The 19,963-nt window shown below is 47.3% G+C and overlaps 2 long non-coding RNA genes across 3 annotated transcripts; one reads left to right on the forward strand and one right to left on the reverse strand.

Moving 5' to 3' along the window:
- Positions 1-362: 362 nt before the first annotated feature.
- LOC139259609 (uncharacterized) lies at positions 363-5,010 on the forward strand. 2 transcript variants are annotated; one of them, XR_011592614.1, is made up of 3 exons: positions 363-542; positions 673-985; positions 4,964-5,010. It is a non-coding gene; the product is annotated as an uncharacterized lncRNA (long non-coding RNA). The 2 variants fall into 2 exon arrangements; XR_011592613.1 differs by lacking the exon at positions 4,964-5,010 and adding an exon at positions 2,277-2,351.
- On the reverse strand, positions 729-7,156 carry LOC139259608 (uncharacterized). The gene is made up of 3 exons (XR_011592612.1): positions 7,070-7,156; positions 6,609-6,659; positions 729-1,099 (listed from the first exon to the last, which is right to left on the reverse strand). It is a non-coding gene; the product is annotated as an uncharacterized lncRNA (long non-coding RNA).
- Between the last annotated feature and the right edge of the window lie 12,807 nt (positions 7,157-19,963).

The following is a 19,963-nucleotide window of genomic DNA, read 5'->3' on the forward strand; positions in this document are numbered from 1 at the left end:
CCAGCCTTTACTACTTCTCTATCTCCCTCCCCGGGCTCCAAGCCTTCTGATCGGCACCTCACTCTCACTCCTCTCCTCTCCTCTCTTCTCTCCCCACCCCCCCACCAGCCTTTACTACTTCTCTATCTCCCTCCCCGGGCTCCAAGTCTTCTGATCAGCACCTCACTCTCACTCCTCTCCTCTCCTCTCTTCTCTCCCCACCCCCCCCACCAGCCTTTACTACTTCTCTATCTCCCTCCCCGGGCTCCAATTCTTCTGATCGGCACCTCACTCTCACTCCTCTCCTCTCCTCTCTCCCCACCCCCCCACCCCCCCACCCCACCAGCCTTTACTACTTCTCTATCTCTCCCCCTCCCCCCCCCATCCCACAGCTTGTTTTGTAGCTGAACCCCGAGCGACTGTGTCCGGGTATGAGGCCGATTCTGCTGACCAAACCTACGACCCTCCAGCCCCGCTTTAAGACGTTCACTGGTGGCGTGTGAGTGAGTAAAAAAATGAGAGAACTTCTGAAATCCAACAAATTTACACTTCTACGTTGACAGGTAAAAAAAAGTTGAACTTTATTATTGATTTTGCCAGTGTTCATGACTCCCTCCAAAGTGTTTGATTTAGAAACAATGGCTTCTCTCAGCGCAGATTTGTAAATGTGCGCTGGTTTTCTTAACTCACCAGAAGGTTTCTCGGGAGTGGCCAGATACGCCGATCTAAGAGAAAGAAAATGTTGGCTGAAATGTGAACAATTGAAAAAACCGTCGCAGACATGAGGGGAAAATCGTAAGATTGGAAGTGTGAATGCTGGAGAAATTGGGCCGATTTGTAGATGCAAGTACACAGCCTGGTGGAGCCTGTCAAAGGAGGACGTGTATCTGATGAAGTGAACACATGGATGTTGAGCAGTGCATGTGTAAACTCGAGCACGTACATGGAATTTGACTGATGTATGCATGCGGGAACTTAACAATGCGAGGTTGGCATTGCTGTCGAGGTGAGCATGGTCATGAACTTTGACACGTCGGGCTCCTTCCAGGTTGGAGCAGGCGATAGTTCCAACATCTCGCAATTCGCCGGGCACTGTTACATAAGAGAGGTCACCGAGGCTCTGTATGTAAATAGAGCAGAATACATTTCATTATCTCTTGCTGACAAGCACCCAGCCCAATCAGTCCGCTCCACACAACCCCGACACCCCTTGCACTGCAACCTTCTACACTCCACCGCAAGCGGAGCCATTCGATCTCCTGGGAGAGGCAAAAACCAAATAAAAACCCAGGCCCATTGGGGAAAAAAACATGGGAAAATTCCTCACTGACCCATCCAGGCAATCAAAACTAGTCCAGGAGATCACCCTGGCCATATTTGATTCCCTGCATTACTTCCCATCGTATCTGCACCAGCTAACAAGAAGTTATCCAGTCTAATCCCACTTACCAGCTCTAGGTCCGGAACACTGCAGGTTACAGCACTTTAAGTGCCCATCCAAGCACCTTTTAAATCTGGTGAGGGTTTCTGCCTCTACCACCCTTCCAGGCAGACCCCAACAACCCTCTGCGTGAAGAAGCTTCCCCTCAAATCACCTCTAAACCTTCCACCAAACACTTTAAAATTATGCCCCCATATAATTGACCCCTCCACCAAAGGAAATAGGCCCTTGCTATCCACTATATCCAGGCCCCTCAAAATGTTATACACCTCAATGAGGTCTCCTCTCAGCCTTCTTGTTCCAAGGAGAACAAACACAGCCTATCCAATCCATCCTCATAACTAAGATTCTCCATTCCAGGCAGCTTCCTCATGAATCTTCTCTGCACCCTCTCCAGTGCAATCACGTCCTTCCTATAATATGGCGACCAGAACTGCATGCAGTATTCCAACTGTGGCCTAACCAGAGTATTATACAATTTAAGCATAACCTCCCTGCTCTTGTATTCTATGCCTCGACCATTAAAGGCAAGCATTCCGTATGCCTTCTTAACCACGTTATCCATCTGGTCTGCTACTTTCAGGGATCTGTGGACAAGCACTCCAAGGTCCCTTTGTTCATCTACACTTCTAAGTGGCCTACCGCTAAATGTGTATACCCTTTCCTTGTTAGCCCTCCCTAAATGCATTACCTCACACTTCTCCGAATTAAATTCCATTTGCCACCGTTCTGCCCACCTGACCAGTATATTGATATCCTCCTGCAGTCCATGTCTTTCCTCTTCATTATCAGCCACACAGCCAATTTTAGTATCATCTGCATACTTCTTAATCATACTCCCTATATTGAAATCTAGATCTTTGATGCATGCCACAAAAAGCAAGGGACCCAGTACTGAGCCCTGCAGAACCCCGCTCGCTGGAAACATCCTTCCTGTCACAAAAACATCCATCAACCATTACCCTTTGCTTCCTGCCTCTAAGCCAATTTTGGATCCAATTTGCCACTTTGCCTTGGATCCCATGGGCTTTTACCTTCGGGACCAGTCTGCCATGTGGGACCTTATCAAAAGCTTTGCTAAAGTTATATACACTACATCGTATGTACTATCCTTGTCAACCCTTCTGGTTACCTGCTCGAAAATTCAATCAGGTTAGTCAAACATGATATTTAGCAAATCTGTGCTGACTGTCCCTGATGAATCCTTGCCTTTCTAAATGCAGACTTATCCTGTCCTTTTGGAATTTTTCCAATAATTTTCCCACCACTGAGGTTAGGCTGACAGGCCTGTAATTACTCGGGCTGTCCCTTTCTCCCTTCTTAAACACGGGTACCACATTAGCAGTCCTCCAGTCATCCGGCACCATGCTTAAATCCAAAGAGGGCTGGAAAATGATGGTCAAGGCCTCTGCTATTTAATCTTTTGCTTCGCTCAACAGCCTGGGATGCATTTCATCCGGACCTGGGGACTTATTCACTTTCAAAGCTGCTAAACCCCTTAATAACTCCTGTCTCACTATGTTTATTTCATCCAGAATTTCACACTCCTCCTCGATAGCAGTATCTGCATTGCTCCTTTCCTTTGTGAAAACAGACACAAAGTATTCATTAAGAACCTTCCCAACATCTTCCGCCTCCACACAATGATTACCCTCTTGGTCTCTAATAGGCCCTACTCTTTCTTAAGTTATCCCCTTAATCTTAATATATTTATAGAACATCTTTGGGGTTTCCTTAATTTTACTTGGCAAGAATTTTTCATGCTTTCTCTTTGCATTCCTAATATCCTTTTTAATTTTACCTCTGAACTTTCTATATTCCTCCAGAGATTCTACAGTACATAGCCATCCGTATGTGACATACGCTTCCCTTTTTTCTTTATCCTCCACTGTAAGTCCCTGGACATCGAGGGGGCTCTAGAATTGTTATTCCCATCCTTTTTATTTAAGGGCACATGTCTGGCCTGAGCCCTCTGGATCTCCTCCTTAAATGCCTCCCACTGTTCCGACACTGATTTACCAAGCCAGGCCCTCAAATCTGCCACCAAGCTCATGGTCTACAGGGCTGTAGTAATACCCGCCCTCCTGAATGGCTCAGAAACATGGACCATGTACAGTAGACACCTCAAGTCACTGGAGAAATACCACCAATGATGTCTCCGCAAGATCCAACAAATCCTCTGAGAGGACAGACGCACCAACATTCGCGTCTTCGGCCAGGCCATCATCCCCAGCATTGAAGCACTGACCACACTCGATCAGCTCCGCTGGGCGGGCCACACTGTTCGCATGCCAGACACGAGACTCCCAAAGCAAGCGCTCTACTTGTAACTCCTTCTCAGCAAACGAGACAAAGGTGGGCAGAGGAAACGTTACAAGGACACCCTCAAAGCCTCCCTGATAAAGTGCAACATCCTCACTGACACCTGGGAGTCCCTAGCCAAAGACCGCCCTAAGTAGAGAAAGTGCATCCGGGAGGGCGCTGAACACCTCGAGTCTCATCGCCGAGACCATGCAGAAATCAAGCGCAGGCAGCGGAAAGAGCGTGCAGCAAACCAGTCCCATCTACCCTTTCCCTCAACGACCATCTGTCCCACCTGTGACAGGGACTGTGGTTCTCATATTGGACTGTACAGCCACCTAAGGACTCATTTTAAGAATGGAAGCAAGTCTTCCTCGATTCCGAGGGAATGCCTATGATAATGATGAGCTGTTTCCAGTCCACTGTGGCCAAATCACTTCTCAACTTAGCAATTTAGGACTTTTATTCCTGGTCTCTCCTTGCCCTTATCCATAACTACCGGTTCCTTGAATCTGACTGAATTATGGTCACTAGCTCTCCCACTGATACCCCTCCCACCTTCCCGGCTTCATTCCCCAAAACTAAATCCAGAACCGCCCTCTCTCGTGTTGGGCTTGTTACATACTGACTAAAAAGTTCTCAAATGCATTTTAAGAATTCCACTCACTCTATAGCCTTCACACTATATCTGTCCCAATCAATATTAGGAAAGTTGAAACCCCCTACTATTACTACCCTATGGTTTTTGGACTTCACAGAAATGTGCCTCCATATTTGCTCCTCTATCTCTCTCCCACTGTTTGGTGGCCTTTAATACATGCCCAGCAGTGTGATCACCCCTTTTTTATTTTTCAGTTCGACCCATATGGCCTCATTTGATGATTCCGCTAACATATCATCCCTCTTCACAGCTGTAATAGTTTCTTTAATCAATGCCGCAAACACCCCCTCCCTTTTTACCCCGCTCTCTGTCTTGCAACCAGGAATATTTAGCTGCTAAACCTGTCCCTCTTTCAGCTATGTAATGGCTATAATATCATACTCCCAAGTGTCGGCATGTGCTCTCAGCTTATCTGCCTTATTTGCTATACTCCTTGCATTGAAGTATATACCATTTAGTACAGGAAGACTTCCTTCATTACTACTTACTAACCCTTGTTTCCTCTGTCTTACAAATTCACTTTCTACATTCTTGCTTTCAAATTTCAGCTTTACTTCCTTCCCAATTGAATTTGTTCTCAGGCTACTGGGCAACAGGTCTATCTGGTGATGACGTGGCTCATGACTCCGGTACAAAACCCAACCACACGTGGGCAGCATAAATATAATGAAAGCCATGCTGCCACATGGAATCTGAAACAGCAGACCATTGGCATGCTTAAACAACGCTTCCGCTACCTGTACAGCTCTGGAGGGGCCTTGCAGTACTTGCCAGAGCACGTCTCAAATTTGTCGTGGTCTGCTGCATGCTCCACAACCTCGCAATCATGAGGGCACAGCCCTTACCCCCGCGTATATGGTGAAGAGCAGAGAAGGAGGATGAGGAAGAGGAAAAGGAGCAGGAAGAGGAGGAGGAAGAGGAAGGGAGGAGACAGCCAACACAGCCCCTTTCTGGTCGGGCTCTCTGTGATCGACTCATTCGACCCCAATTCCCCATTAGCAATAGTCCCACAGCTTACCTCTCTCTGACACTAACAATCACATCATCGTCTTGGCCATAATGTGATGATAAAAGCCACCACAAAACAAACATTCCTTAACAAAGGTTTTTAATCAAACCATCCAATGTTACATTCCAAAGCTAACTAATTACCCTTGTGCAGTCCCTTAGTGCCGATCTTCCGTGTGCCTTTGCCTGCCCACTGCTCCCACACAGTGCTAACCCAGTGGCTGCAGCATGGCTGGTGGAAGGCTGCTGACATTCAGTGGGGAGCCTGCAGATGGCCTTGCATGACAACCTCGAGGAACTGTGCACCTAGAAGGCCCAGCTTTGGACTGCCCCACCTCGGCATGGGCAGCAACAGTCCAAGCTGGCTGGCTGACAGGCTAAATCAATGGCACTGATGGAGTGGTCGGGGTGGGAGGATGAATGCTGTCCACCTGAGAGAGGACAGCAGGTTCATGCTCCATGGAGCCACATCCACTCCCCTGGGACGGCACCTTCAGCAATCCCAGTAATCTGTTGGAGGACAGATTTCTGGACTGCTGTGACACCCTGCGAGCCCCTTGGAACATTGGTAACCGCAGAGATGGCAGCAGTCTATGCTTTTGTGGCAACAGTCTATGCTTTTGTGGCAACAAGCTGACCTTGCATGACTTCAGTCTGAGCTTAACCATTGCAGCACTCAGACATTGGGTGCTGCTGCTTGTGCTGCAATGGAAGCTGAGACACCGGCCATCAGACGCTGCACCATGGTTAGGTCCACAAATGTGCGAATCGATTTGTCCACCACTCCCACGCTGCAAAGGATGGGCTCCCAGCTCTGCGCAAAGCCATGTGCAAGGTTGGTGCTAGACTCCTCCACACTTCCATGCTCCTTGACATTGCTGTGTCTTCCCCATTACTGCTTTCTGCCTCTTGCAGTTCCTGCTCCTCCACCACTGTTTGGCCAAGTTGGAGTTCTTGACTCTCTGAAATGAACAAGACCGAAGGGTTGGGTTGTGGTGAGGAGAGCGGGGAAAGCAAGAGGTGCATGCTCACACACCTGCAGCTTGTAAAGCAGAAGAGATTGTGGGTTGACGGGGGGGAAGTGGGATGTGAGAAGAGGCGTGAAGAGATCATCATCTTGCAGTGTTTTAGCCCGCCACTCAGCACGGGCTCAGCGATGGGCGTGTCAATGATCTCCAGCACCATCTCCTCCATTAGGGTAAGGTTATGCAGGCCCACCTGCCTCACTGCGTGTAGCCCCTGTGGCCTACAGTTATGAACCACCTTGTCCTGTAAGAGAAAGGGAGTTGTGTCAGTGAATGTGGCAATTACCATCCCGAGTGTTTGTCTGTTCTTCAGGATGTGCTGAGACTCATCGTTTTACATCAGTAAATACCTCGAGATAATCGTGGTCCATAATATCTGCCTGAGACACTGTCAGAATATGTGAAGCAATATTATGACTGTATAGAATTGAAGTTTAATTTTTATCTGCAAAACCTGAGTGGAGATTAATTTAATTGTATTTGAAAGTTTACATGATATAATACTATAAACAAATCTGCCTTTGCCCTCATTTCTTCTGGCTACCACAACTGTGTACAAATAATCCAGCTCGATGCATATCAACTGCTTTGGAACAAATACTACTGTATTTCTGAAAACAAGCTCCTTGTTCAATAGTCTACACTTACATTTACCTCATAATGCTGTTTGTCAGGAAAATTCGACAAATTCCTTCTTCAACTTTTCCTGCAATGGTGAGTTGATCAAACACAGTACTCGGTGTGTTATCATTTCCAGCTTAATTATTTCCTGAATGTGAAACTCGAAACTGAAACTGGTAAACAAACCTCACCACCACTGCTTTGCTCTCCAGGGGTAGTGGTGCCAGAACATGAGCAGTGTATGATGTCACAGATCTCCATGGGCCCAATTACCACCATGGACCTGTTTACCAACGGAGAAAGAGCCAGCAAAACCCAAGCTGATTGGGTGATCTCAACTCTACCTTCTCACTATATCCCTCAATCAGTTCCACTGGAATCCATTGCCATCTCCATGATAAATTGATCTCAGTGCCTCTAATGCCTGGACCGAGAAATTCTAATCAGTCTGTTGAGTGAGGCAGCAATGGGGTGTGAACGGCTTGACCAGTGGCGTTATGTGTGGGTGCTGCCTGATGGGAAATTCGGTTATGTTTCATGCACAAGGACCGCCAGGTCCCTCTGTACTGCAGCCTTTTGTAATCTCTCTCCATATAAATAATAATTTGCTTTTTTATTTTTCATGCCATAGTGGAAAACCTCACACTTTACATAGAAACATAGAAACATAGAAAATAGGTGCAGGAGTAGGCCATTCGGCCCTTCTAGCCTGCACCGCCATTCAATGAGTTCATGGCTGAACATTCAACTTCAGTACCCCATTCCTGCTTTCTCGCCATACCCCTTGATCCCCCTAGTAGTAAGGACCTCATCTAACTCCTTTTTGAATATATTTAGTGAATTGGCCTCAACAACTTTCTGTGGTAGAGAATTCCACAGGTTCACCACTCTCTGGGTGAAGAAGTTCCTCCGCATCTCGGTCCTAAATGGCTTACCCCTTATCCTTAGACTGTGACCTCTGGTTCTGGACTTCCCCAACATTGGGAACATTCTTCCTGCATCTAACCTGTCTAACCCCGTCAGAATTTTAAACGTTTCTATGAGGTCCCCTCTCATTCTTCTGAACTCCAGTGAATACAAGCCCAGTTGATCCAGTCTTTCTTGATAGGTCAGTCCCGCCATCCCGGGAATCAGTCTGGTGAACCTTCGCTGCACTCCCTCAATAGCAAGAATGTCCTTCCTCAGGTTAGGAGACCAAAACTGTACACAATACTCCAGGTGTGGCCTCACCAATGCCCTGTACAACTGTAGCAACACCTCCCTGCCCCTGTACTCAAATCCCCTTGCTATGAAGGCCAACATGCCATTTGCTTTCTTAACCGCCTGCTGCACCTGCATGCCAACCTTCAATGACTGATGTACCATGACACCCAGGTCTCTTTGCACCTCCCCTTTTCCTAATCTGTCACCATTCAGATAATAGTCTGTCTCTCTGTTTTTACCACCAAAGTGGATAACCTCACATTTATCCACATTATACTTCATCTGCCATGCATTTGCCCACTCACCTAACCTATCCAAGTCGCTCTGCAGCCTCACAGCATCCTCCTCGCAGCTCACACTGCCACCCAACTTAGTGTCATCTGCAAATTTGGAGATACTACATTTAATCCCCTCATCTAAATCATTAATGTACAGTGTAAACAGCTGGGGCCCCAGCACAGAACCTTGCGGTACCCCACTAGTCACTGCCTGCCATTCTGAAAAGTATCCATTTACTCCTACTCTTTGCTTCCTGTCTGACAACCAGTTCTCAATCCATGTCAGCACACTACCCCCAATCCCATGTGCTCTAACTTTGCACATCAATCTCTTGTGTGGGACCTTGTCGAACGCCTTCTGAAAGTCCAAATATACCACATCAACTGGTTCTCCCTTGTCCACTCTACTGGAAACATTCTCAAAAAATTCCAGAAGATTTGTCAAGCATGATTTCCCTTTCACAAATCCATGCTGACTTGGACCTATCATGTCACCTCTTTCCAAATGCACTGCTATGACATCCTTAATAATTGATTCCATCATTTTACCCACTACCGATTTCAGGCTGACCGGTCTATAATTCCCTGTTTTCTCTCTCCCTCCTTTTTTAAAAAGTGGGGTTACATTGGCTACCCTCCACTCTATAGGAACTGATCCAGAGTCAATGGAATGTTGGAAAATGACTGTCAATGCATCCACTATTTCCAAGGCCACCTCCTTAAGTACTCTGGGATGCAGTCCATCAGGCCCTGGGGATTTATCGGCCTTCAATCCCATCAATTTCCCCAACACAATTTCCCGGCTAATAAGGATTTCCCTCAGTTCCTCCGCCTTACTAGACCCCCCCCGACCCCTTTTATAACCGGAAGGTTGTTTGTGTCCTCATTCGTGAATACCGAACCAAAGTACTTGTTCAATTGGTCCGCCATTTCTTTGTTCCCTGTTATGACTTCCCCTGATTCTGACTGCAGGGTACCTACGTTTGTCTTTACTAATCTTTTTCTCTTTACATATCTATAGAAAGTTTTGCAATCCGTCTTAATGTTCCCTGCAAGCTTCTTCTCATACTCCATTTTCCCTGCCCTAATCAAACCCTTTGTCCTCCTCTGCTGAGTTCTAAATTTCTCCCAGTCCCCAGGTTCGCTGCTATTTCTGGCCAATTTGTATGCCACTTCCTTGGATTTAATACTATCCCTGATTTCCCTTGATAGCCACGGTTGAGCCACCTTCCCTTTTTTATTTTTATGCCAGACAGGAATGTACAATTGTTGTAGTTCATCCATGCGATCTCTAAATGTCTGCCATTGCCCATCCACAGTCAACCCCTTAAGTATCATTTGCCAATCCATCCCAGCCAATTCATGCCTCATACCTTCAAAGTTAGCCTTCTTTAAGTTCTGGACCATGGTCTCTGAATTTACTGTTTCATTCTCCATCCCAATGCAGAATTCCACCATATTATGGTCACTCTTCCCCAAGGGGCCTCGCACAACGAGATTGCTAATTAATCCTCTCTCATTACATAACACCCAGTCTAAGATGGCCTCCCCCCTAGTTGGTTCCTCGACATATTGGTCTAAAAAACCATCCCTTATGCACTCCAGGAAATCCTCCTCCACCGTATTGCTTCCAGTTTGGTTAGCCCAATCTATGTGCATATTAAAGTCACCCATTATAACTGCTGCACCTTTATTGCATGCACCCCTAATTTCCGTTTGATGCCCTCCCGAACATCACTACTACTGTTTGGAGGTCTGTACACAACTCCCACTAACGTTTTTTGCCCTTTGGTGTTCTGCAGCTCTACCCGTATAGATTCCACATCATCCAAGCTAATGTCCTTCCTAACTATTGCCTTAATCTCCTCCTTAACCAGCAATGCTACCCCACCTCCTTTTCCTTTTATTCTATCCTTCCTGAATGTTGAATACCCCTGGATGTTGAGTTCCCAGCCCTGATCATCCTGGAGCCATGTCTCCGTAATCCCAATCACATCATATTTGTTAACATCTATTTGCACAGTTAATTCATCCACCTTATTGCGGATACTCCTTGCATTAAGACACAAAGCCTTTAGGCTTGTTTTTTTAACACCCTCTGTCCTTTTAGAATTTTGCTGTACAATGGCCCTTTTTGTACTTTGCCTTGGGTTTCACTGCCCTCCACTTTTCCTCATCTCCTTTCTGTCTTTTGCTTTTGCCTCCTTTTTGTTTCCCTCTATCTCCCTGCATTGGTTCCCATCCCCCTGCCATATTAGTTTAATTCCTCCCCAACAGCACGAGCAAACACTCCCCCGAGGACATTGGTTCCGATTCTGCCCAGGTGCAGACCGTCTGGTTTGTACTGGTCCCACCTCCCCCACATTATACTCCATCTGCCAACAAACTTTTGCCCACTCACTGAGCCTGTCTATATCCTTTGCAGATTCTTTGTGTCCTCCTCACAATTTGCTTCCAATCCGTCTTTGTATCATCAGCAAACTTGGCTACATTACACTCGGTCCCTTCATCCAAGTCATTAATATAGATTGTAAATAGTTGAGTGATCAGCACCGATCCCTGTGGCACCCCATTAGTTACAGTTTGCCAACCGGAAAATGTCCCATTTATCCCGAATCTCTGTTTTCTATTAGTTAGCCAATCCTCTATCCATGCTAATATATTACCCCCAACCCCGTGAACTTTTATCTTGTGCAGTAACCTTTTATGTGGCACTTTATGGAATGCCTTCTAGAAATCCAAATACACGACATCCACTAGTTCCCCCTTATCCACCCTGCTCATTACATCCTCAAAGAATTCCAGCAAATTTGTCAAACATGATTTCCCTTTCATAAAACCATTGTGACTCTGCTTGCCTGCATTATAATTTTGCAAATGTACTGCTATTGCTTCCTTAACAATGGACACCAGCATTTTCACAATGACCAAGACTATAACTGGTCTATAGTTTCCTGCTTTCTGTCTCCCTGCTTTTTTAAATAGGGGCATTACATTTGTGGTTTTCCAATCTGCTGGGATCTCTCCAGAAACCAGGGAATTTTGGTCGATTGCAACCAATGCATCCATTATCTCTGTAGCCATTTCTTTTAAGACCCTAGGATGCAGGCCATCAAGTCCTGGGGACTTGTCTACCTTTAGTCCTATTATTTTACCGAGTATGTTTTCTTTAGTGATAGTAATTGTTTTAAGTTCCCGCCTCCCTATAGCCCCTTGATTATCTATTATTGGGATGTTTTTAATGTGTTCTACCTGGAAGACTGATACAAAATATTTGTTCAAAGTCTCTGTCATTTCCCTGTTCCCCATTATTAATTCGCCAAACTCATCCTCTAAGGGACCAACATTTACTTTCGCTGTCCTCTTCCTTTTTATATACCTGTCGAAGCTCTTACCATCTGTTTTTATATTTCTTGCTCATGTAATCTCATTATCCATCTTCTTTCTCTTTATTATATTTTTAGTCGTCCTTTGCTGGTTTTTAAAAAAATTCCCAATCCTCTGGCCTCCCACTAATCTTGGCCACATTGTGTGCCACTGTTTTCACTTTGATACCCTCCCTTATTTCCTTAGTTACCACGGATTGTTCTCCTTTTCCTTAAAGTCTTTCCTTCTCACTGGAATATATTTTTGTTGAGAGTTATGAAATAGCTCCTTAAATATCTGCTACTGCTTATCAACCGTCTTACATTTTAATCTATTTTACCAGTCCACTTCAGCCAACTCTGCCCTCATACCTTTGTAATCACCTTTATTTAAGATCAGGACACTGGTTTGAGTCCCAACTTTCTCACCCTCCAACTGAATTTGAAATTCAACCATGCTATGACCACTCTTTCCTGGAGGATTCTTTACGATAAGACTATTTATTAATCCTGTCTCATTACACAGCACCAGATCGAAGAAAGACTGCTCCCTGGTTGGTTCCACCACATACTGTTCAAGGAAACCATCCTGGATACACTCTATGAACTCTTCCTCAAGGCTGCCCTAGCCAATTTGATTTGTCCAATCAATTTGAAGGTTAAAATCGCCCATGATTACTGCCATTCCTTTTTACAAGCCTCGATTATTTCTTGATTTATACTCTGTCCAGCAGTGTAGCTACTATTATGTGGCTTATAGACTACACTCACTGGTGACTTCTTCCCCATATTATTGCTGATCTCCACCCAAGCTAATTCTACATCTTGATCTTCTGAGCCAATATCATTTCTCACTACTGCACTGATCTCATCCTTTATTGGCAGAGCTACCCCACCTCCTTTTCCTTTCTGTCTATTCTTCCGAATTGTCAAATAACCCTGAATATTCAGTTCCCAGCCTTGGTCACCTTGCAACCACGTCACTGTAATGGCTATCGAATCGTACCCATTTATATCTATCTGTGCCGTCAACTCATCTCTCTTGTTAAGAATGCTGCGTGCATTCAGAAAAAGAACTTTTAATGTTGTCTTTTGATCTTTTCCCCTGCTTTGACCCCACTTTCTGTTACACTCTTATGTTTATACATTCTGTCCCTTCCTGTCACACTCTGGTTATCATTTCCCCCAGTGCTACCCTGCTCTATTGCCTTCTCCTTTCTCTTTGACTTACTAAATTTCCGCTCACCTGAACCCTTCCCCCATCCCGCCCCACCCACTTTTTAGTTTAAAGCACTCTATGCAGCCCTAGTTATTCGATTCGCCAGGACACTAGTCCCAGCACAGTTCAAGTGAAGCCTGTCCCAGTGGAACAGCTCCCTCTGACCCCAGTACTGGTGCAAGTGCACCAATAATCGAAACCCATTTCTTCCACACCAGTCTTCGAGCCACGCGTCCATCCCTCTGATCTTATTTACCCTATGCAAATTTGCTTGTGGCTCAGAGATTATTACCTTTGTGGTTCTGCTTTTTAATTTAGCCCCTAGCTGCTCATACTCTCTCAGTAGAACCTCTTTCTTTGTCCTACCTATCTCATTGGTCCCTACATGGACCACGACAACTAGAATTACCCCCTCCCATTCTAAGTTTCTCTCCAGCCCCAAGGAGATGTCCTTAACCCTGGCAACGGGCGGGCAACACAGCTTTCGGGACTCATGCTCTCGGCTGCAGAGAACAGTATCTATCCTCCGAACGATACTGTCCCCTACCACAACAACATTTATTTTTACTCCCCCCACTTGAATGGCCCCCTGTACCACGGTGCTGTGGTCAGTTTGCTCATCCTCCCTGCAGTTCCTGCTCTGGTCCACACAGGGAGTAAGAGCCTCCAACCTGTTGGACAAGAGCAAGGGCTGAGACTCCTCCACCACTATCTCCTGGATCCCCATACCTGCCTCGCTCGTAGTCACACTGTCCTGTCCCTGACCACGGATCAAATTTGAATTATTTAACCTAAGGGATGTGACTGCCTCGTGGAACACAGGATCCGGGTAACTCTCCCCCTCCCTGATGTGTGGCAGTGCCTGAAGCTCAGTCTCCAGCTCATCAATACAGAGCCGAAGTTTCTCAAGCTGCCAACACTTACTGCAGATGTGGTCACCATGGATCTCACTGGTGTCCACCAGCTCCCACATGCAGCAGCAGAAAGACATCGCCTCCCCTGCCATCTCTAATGTACTTTATTTCATGAATTAAGTTTTGAAGTTTTGAATGTTTAGTTTTTAATCCCGGCTCTTAATTTAAACTAATGCCCAAGAAAAAGGGAAAAATACTGACTAACCAATCGCTTCCCTGCTTTCCTGTGACATCACACCTTGATTTCAGTTGACTTCTTCCCCTCCCAGGTCTGTTAGTGCTGGTTGGGCTGGCTCTTTAGCACTTTGCCAGTTGAGCGAGCTGTTTAAAGGGTTACTGTATTACTGTAAGCTCCTCACGCTCTCGCATTGTTTTGGTGCCACTGCAGGGCTCTCTCGCGCCCTTTGTAGGGTTGCCGCTCCTCCTGTTCTCGTGTTGTTTTGGAGTTAACAGCGATATGGTCGTTCCAAATGTATCCGGTATTGAACCCAACAATGTCTCTGCGATGTCCGTGCTCCGTGCTGCGTTGGCTGCTCGCACAGTTCGAATGACCCCGAAGCTTCAGCACGAGCATCTCAGAGACATTGTTGGGTTCAACATCAGATATATTTGGAACTAGCATATCGCTGCTACCTCTGCAAAGTTATGGGGACAGTGATCGCACACCATGTTGTCCTGTAGTGAAGACTTGAAAGGCACCAGATGCAGAGACGGCTTATGGCAAATGTGGATGCTGGCCACAGGAGAGACTCCAGACAGCGGGGCAGGAGGCCATACAATCGGAGGGTTTACCGTGCACATTATTCTTACCTTGACATGTCTGAGGAGCTGTGCCTATGAAGGCTGAGGTTCCGCAAGGAGGTGGTGACAGAACTCTGCCACCTCCTGCAGACATACCTGGCAGCTGTATTCGGCACCAGGACTTCGCTGTCAGTGGCAGTGAAAATGACAATAACCCTCAACTTCTATGTTACCGGCTCCTTCCAGTCTCCTGTAGTCGATATCTGCAACATCGCGCAGTTTGCAGTACATTGCTGCATTCGCCAGGAGACCGACACTCTCTACACCAAACGAATGGACTACATTAAATTCAGCATGTCCAGAGAAGACCTGGATGTGTGCTCCCGTGGCTTAGCAAGGATAGCGGGCTTACCCAGGGTTCAGGGGGCCATTGATTGTACGCAGGTGGCATTGAGGGCCCCGCCCCAAGATGGAGAGCTGTTTCAGAATCGCAAGGGATACCACTCCCTCAACGTTCAGCTTGTCTGCGATCACAGGCACATAATCCTCGCTATCAATGCCAGCTATCCTGGTAGTTGCCACGATGCCTTCATCCTGCGGGAGAGCAGTGTGCCACGACCCTTCCAGCCAGAGCATGATGGCCGTGGCTGGCTCCTCGATGACAAAGGATATGGTGTGGACACCTGGCTAATGACACCCCTCCGCAATCCCACAACCCCTGCCGAGCAGTACCATAACAGCAGCCATATCGCAACCAGGACTTTGTAGAGCAAACTAACGGGGTCCTGAAGCAGCGTTTCTCCACTGTACAACTGCAGGGATTGTCTTGTGACAACCTCGAGTTCTGGCTCATCATCAAAGTGGTGCTGAGCATCACTCAGGCACGCAGTCACACCCTGGGGAGCTGGCTCCCGTGTTTCCCCTCCTCCATGGCATTGCTGCAGGTCACTGGGTCCCGGAGCATCACCCAACTCCGCCTCCCCGACCACCCCTTCATCAACAAAGGTGCTGGCCCTGCTCTCAGATGCTGCTGGCTCATGCGTGACATCAAAGGAGGTGTCCTCCTCCTCCTCCTCCTCCTCCTTGGCAGCATCTCCACCAGTGGAAGGGTGACGTGAAGGCCCAGGTGTGTCTGGTTGATGATCTGAAAATACAAACACATAGAAGACTGGTTACCTGCAGGGGAGTGGGCAAGGAGTGCTGAAGGCATTTGAGAATGGCAGTTTGATGGAAACAGCTGAAGGATTGTGGTATCAGACCTAAGTGGTCTGGCGGGCGCTGCAAAGGAACTCAATATACCATCACTGTCCCGAGGGGGTGCAGCCTCACCCGCCACACAGGCACCAACTTGAACACCCATCAGGGCTGTGACGCATTCCTCCGATGCAGTGAGGAACGAGAGTTCAGAGTCCCCTCCTCCAGTCCTCATCTGCTCTCTGCGTTGTGGGCGAGCTTCCCCTGTAAGATTAAAGAGGACGTCTGATTTAAAACCCTTCTATCAGTGTGTCCCATGTGCCTTAAATAGTTTATTAGATGTTACTGTATGAGAGTCTTCACAGCTTGAGGTAACTTCCATTCGCTGCATTGATCTGCTGTGGCAATGCTTGAATTAGGGGGCCAGGACCTCATGTTACCGGGGAGGTGACCGTCTTCAAGACACATAAGAAGACTGAAGAGTTAACAACATCAGGGATGGGTCTGCAGAACCGAGTAGGGAAGTTTTTAGCACATGCAGGCCCTTGCAGTGCGTGTGGCTACAAATGGGAACTTTGCATCTGGTCTCACCCACGTAGGGCATGGGTTCCGAAACACTACATTGAGCAGAGAGTGCACATTGAGCTCAGAGCATAGCATGTTGACGTTTAAGATTTAAGAAACCCTCACCAGCCGAGTCATGTCATTCCACTTTTTCTGGCATTGAGTGGCACTTCCTGGCCCCAATGTCAGTCACAGACACTCGTTCTGCGATTTCCCTCCATAGGACTCTGTGTGTCTGTGGTTGTGTTCTCCTCCCAGCCTCTGTCCTAAGCAACTCCCGCCGCATCTCCAGGTCATCAAGTGTATCCACAGCGGTGTCTGAGAAACTGTGGGCATGTTGGGGAGCTGCTGCTGAAAGGTCTCCATGCTCACCGTCTGAGTGAATGCGTAGGAAGTGAATATAACTATGAGGTGTTGAGGCCCCCAACAACGCCTCAATGGACTCCAGGTGTTGCCTGCTGTGTATCAGTAAAGCATGCACTCCCATGTTCCGCCACCAGGGAGCGCAACCCCTGAAGTCCCAAGGGATCCCAGCATCCCTTCGGAGCACTTTATATAAGCCGGCCCCCAAGGCCTGTTCCTCACTCTGGAGTGTCTTAATAAAGATTGAGGTCACTGTTACTTTAACCTCCCTGTGTGCAGTCTCAGCTGTGTTAGGAACACAATAAATGACGACGAGTATACGAATCCAACGCAAAGATGCAGCAAACTGTGGGCATCCTGGAGAAGTTCTCGGAGGGTGAGGACTGGGAAGCCTATGTTGAACGGCTTGACCAGTACTTTGTTGCCAACGAGCTGGACGGAGAAGGAAGTGCTGCAAAAAGGAGAGCGGTCCTTCTCGCGGTCTGCGGGGCACCGACCTACAGCCTCATGAAGAATCTTCTGGCTCCGGTGAAACCCACAGATAAGTCATATGAGGAGTTGTGTATACTGGTTCAGGAGCATCTTAACCCGAGGGAGAGCGTGCTGATGGCGAGGTATCAATTCTACATGTGCCAGCGTGAAGATCAGGAAGTGGCGAGCTACGTCACCGAGCTATGGTGACTTGCAGGACAATATGAGTTTGATGGCTACCTGGTGCAGATGCTCAGAGACTTTTTTATACTGGGCATTGGCCACGCGACCATCCTACGAAAACTTTTGACTGTAGAGACACCGACCCTCAGTAAGGCCATTGTGATAGCACAGGCGTTTATGTCCACCAGTGATAACACCAAACAAATCTCTCAGCACACAAGTGCTAGCAATGTTCATAAATTAACTGGAACTGTGTTTGCGAGCGGAAATGTACAGGGCAGAACCCACGAGTCTGCAACTGCCAGCAGGCCTCAGGTGACCCAGATGATTCAGAGTCCCCAACAAAGGATGAATGCAAGGCAATTCACACCTTGTTGGTGTTGTGGAGGCTGACATTCAGCCTATTCATGCCGCTTCAAAGGTTATGTTTGCAAGAGCTGTGAAACAATGGGGCACCTCCAACGAGCTTGCAAACGAGCTGCAAGCTCTGCAAATCATGCTAACCACCATGTACCAGAGGAAGATCGGTCCATGGTGGATCAAAGCAATTTCGAACCTCAGAGAGAGGAGGCAGATGCTGAAGTACAAGGGGTGCACATATTTGTGACGAAATGTCCACCTATAATGCTAAATGTAAAATTGAATGGCTTACCTCTAGCCATGAAGCTGGATACTGGCGCTAGCCAATCCATCATGAGTAAAAAGATGTTTGAGAGACTGTGGTGCAACAAGGCACTCAGACCAGCCCTGAGCCCCATCCACACAAAACTGAGAACGTACACCAAAGAGCTTATCACTGTCCTGGGCAGCGTCATGTTCAAGGCCACCTACGAGGGCACGGTGCACGAACTGCCACTCTGGATTGTCCCGGGCGATGGCCTCACACTGCTTGGAAGGAGCTGGCTGGGCAAAATCCGCTGGAACTGGGATGACATTCGAGCGCTATCACAAGTTGATGAGGCCTCATGTACCCAGGTTCTTAACAAATTTCCTTCCCTTTTTGAGCCAGGCATTGGAAACTTTTCCGGGGTGAAGGTGCGGATCTACTTGGTCCCAGAGGTACGACCCATTCACCACAAGGCACGAGCGGTACCTCACATGATGAGGGAGAGTGGAAATTGAGCTGGACAGGCTGCAACGTGAGGGCATCATCTCCCCAGTGAAATTCAGCGAGTGGGCCAACCCGATTGTTCCAGTACTCTAAAGTGATGGCACGGTCAGGATTTGCGGCGATTATAAAGTAACTATTAATCGTTTCTCGCTACAGGACCAATACTCGCTGCCCAAGGCAGACAACCTATTTGCGATGCAATGGTAAGAGTACAAAATAGCAAATGTTGTTTATTTAGAATAGTAAACACCAAGATAGAGGGCATAGGAAGAGGTCATAAATAGCAGTAATGGCACAATCTCACTCAACAACACGTAAAATCTCACAACAGGGAAGGGCAAAATAAGCGGTTAAAACATTCCACCCACACACAACCACACCTCCCACTTCCACCCTTCTTACCAATTCCTATCCTAAATTAAGTCTGTGAGGGGTTTGGGCTGCACTCACAATCCTATCAACTCCGGGGTTCTGGGGGCACTTATTTCAGCTCGGGGTCCCTCTGGGGTGGGTTCTACATTGTCGGTCAGTTCGGTTTTCCTCCTTGATGTTGCGTTGGTTTCTTCGCTTTGCCTTTCGGTTGGCTTCTTCTTAAAAAGCTGCTGGAGTTAAGCCCACCTTCCCCAGAGCGAGGGCCCTGTGAAAAGCTGACCAAACTCCTAAAAGCTGACTCCAACCTCCAACATCTGGTTGGTTTCCTTGCTCAGCTCAGCTGTGGGAAGTCACTGCCACTGCCTGCTGGTTCTCAGTCTCGGTGGCTTCGTCTGCGGAACTGCTGCTTCTTCCTCTGGTGGAGCGAGAGCGAGAGGGAGAGAGAGCTGTCTCTAGATACAAGCTGCAAGCTCCAAGCTCCAAGCTCTCCAACTTCCAAAACCTCCCCCCTCTCCAAAACCTCCCCCCTCTCCAAAACCTCTAACCTCTCCAACTTCCTTGTGTGTTTTTTCAGCTTTTCTTATAGTCCGTTCATGGGGTGTGAATGGCAGTTCGATGTGTATCCATCTGTCTGGAATGAAGATGATTGTTCACTATCTCGACAGAGGTGACATTCTGTCTGGGCTGGCCAAACTGATTGCATCAGACCTGTGGGCCTTTGTTTAATTATTCAAACTGATACCCTTTGTGTTGCCTTGTGTATTACTGGGGAGATTTTGCCTGTACAGGGTGGCCAAAGTCCCATCATCCTCCGCGGTTTACAGGCTGTTGGCTGCAATTGGTCATTTTAAACATGGCATCTTCCCATTCTCCCTGCCACATGTCTCCGTGGTTGGTTTTGCAGAACCTTACAGTCCCTCGTTAAAACACTCTGTCTTTGGGTGTTTTC

The sequence above is a fragment of the Pristiophorus japonicus genome, chromosome 3 (assembly GCF_044704955.1).
Source record: "Pristiophorus japonicus isolate sPriJap1 chromosome 3, sPriJap1.hap1, whole genome shotgun sequence".
NCBI lineage: Eukaryota > Metazoa > Chordata > Chondrichthyes > Pristiophoridae > Pristiophorus > Pristiophorus japonicus.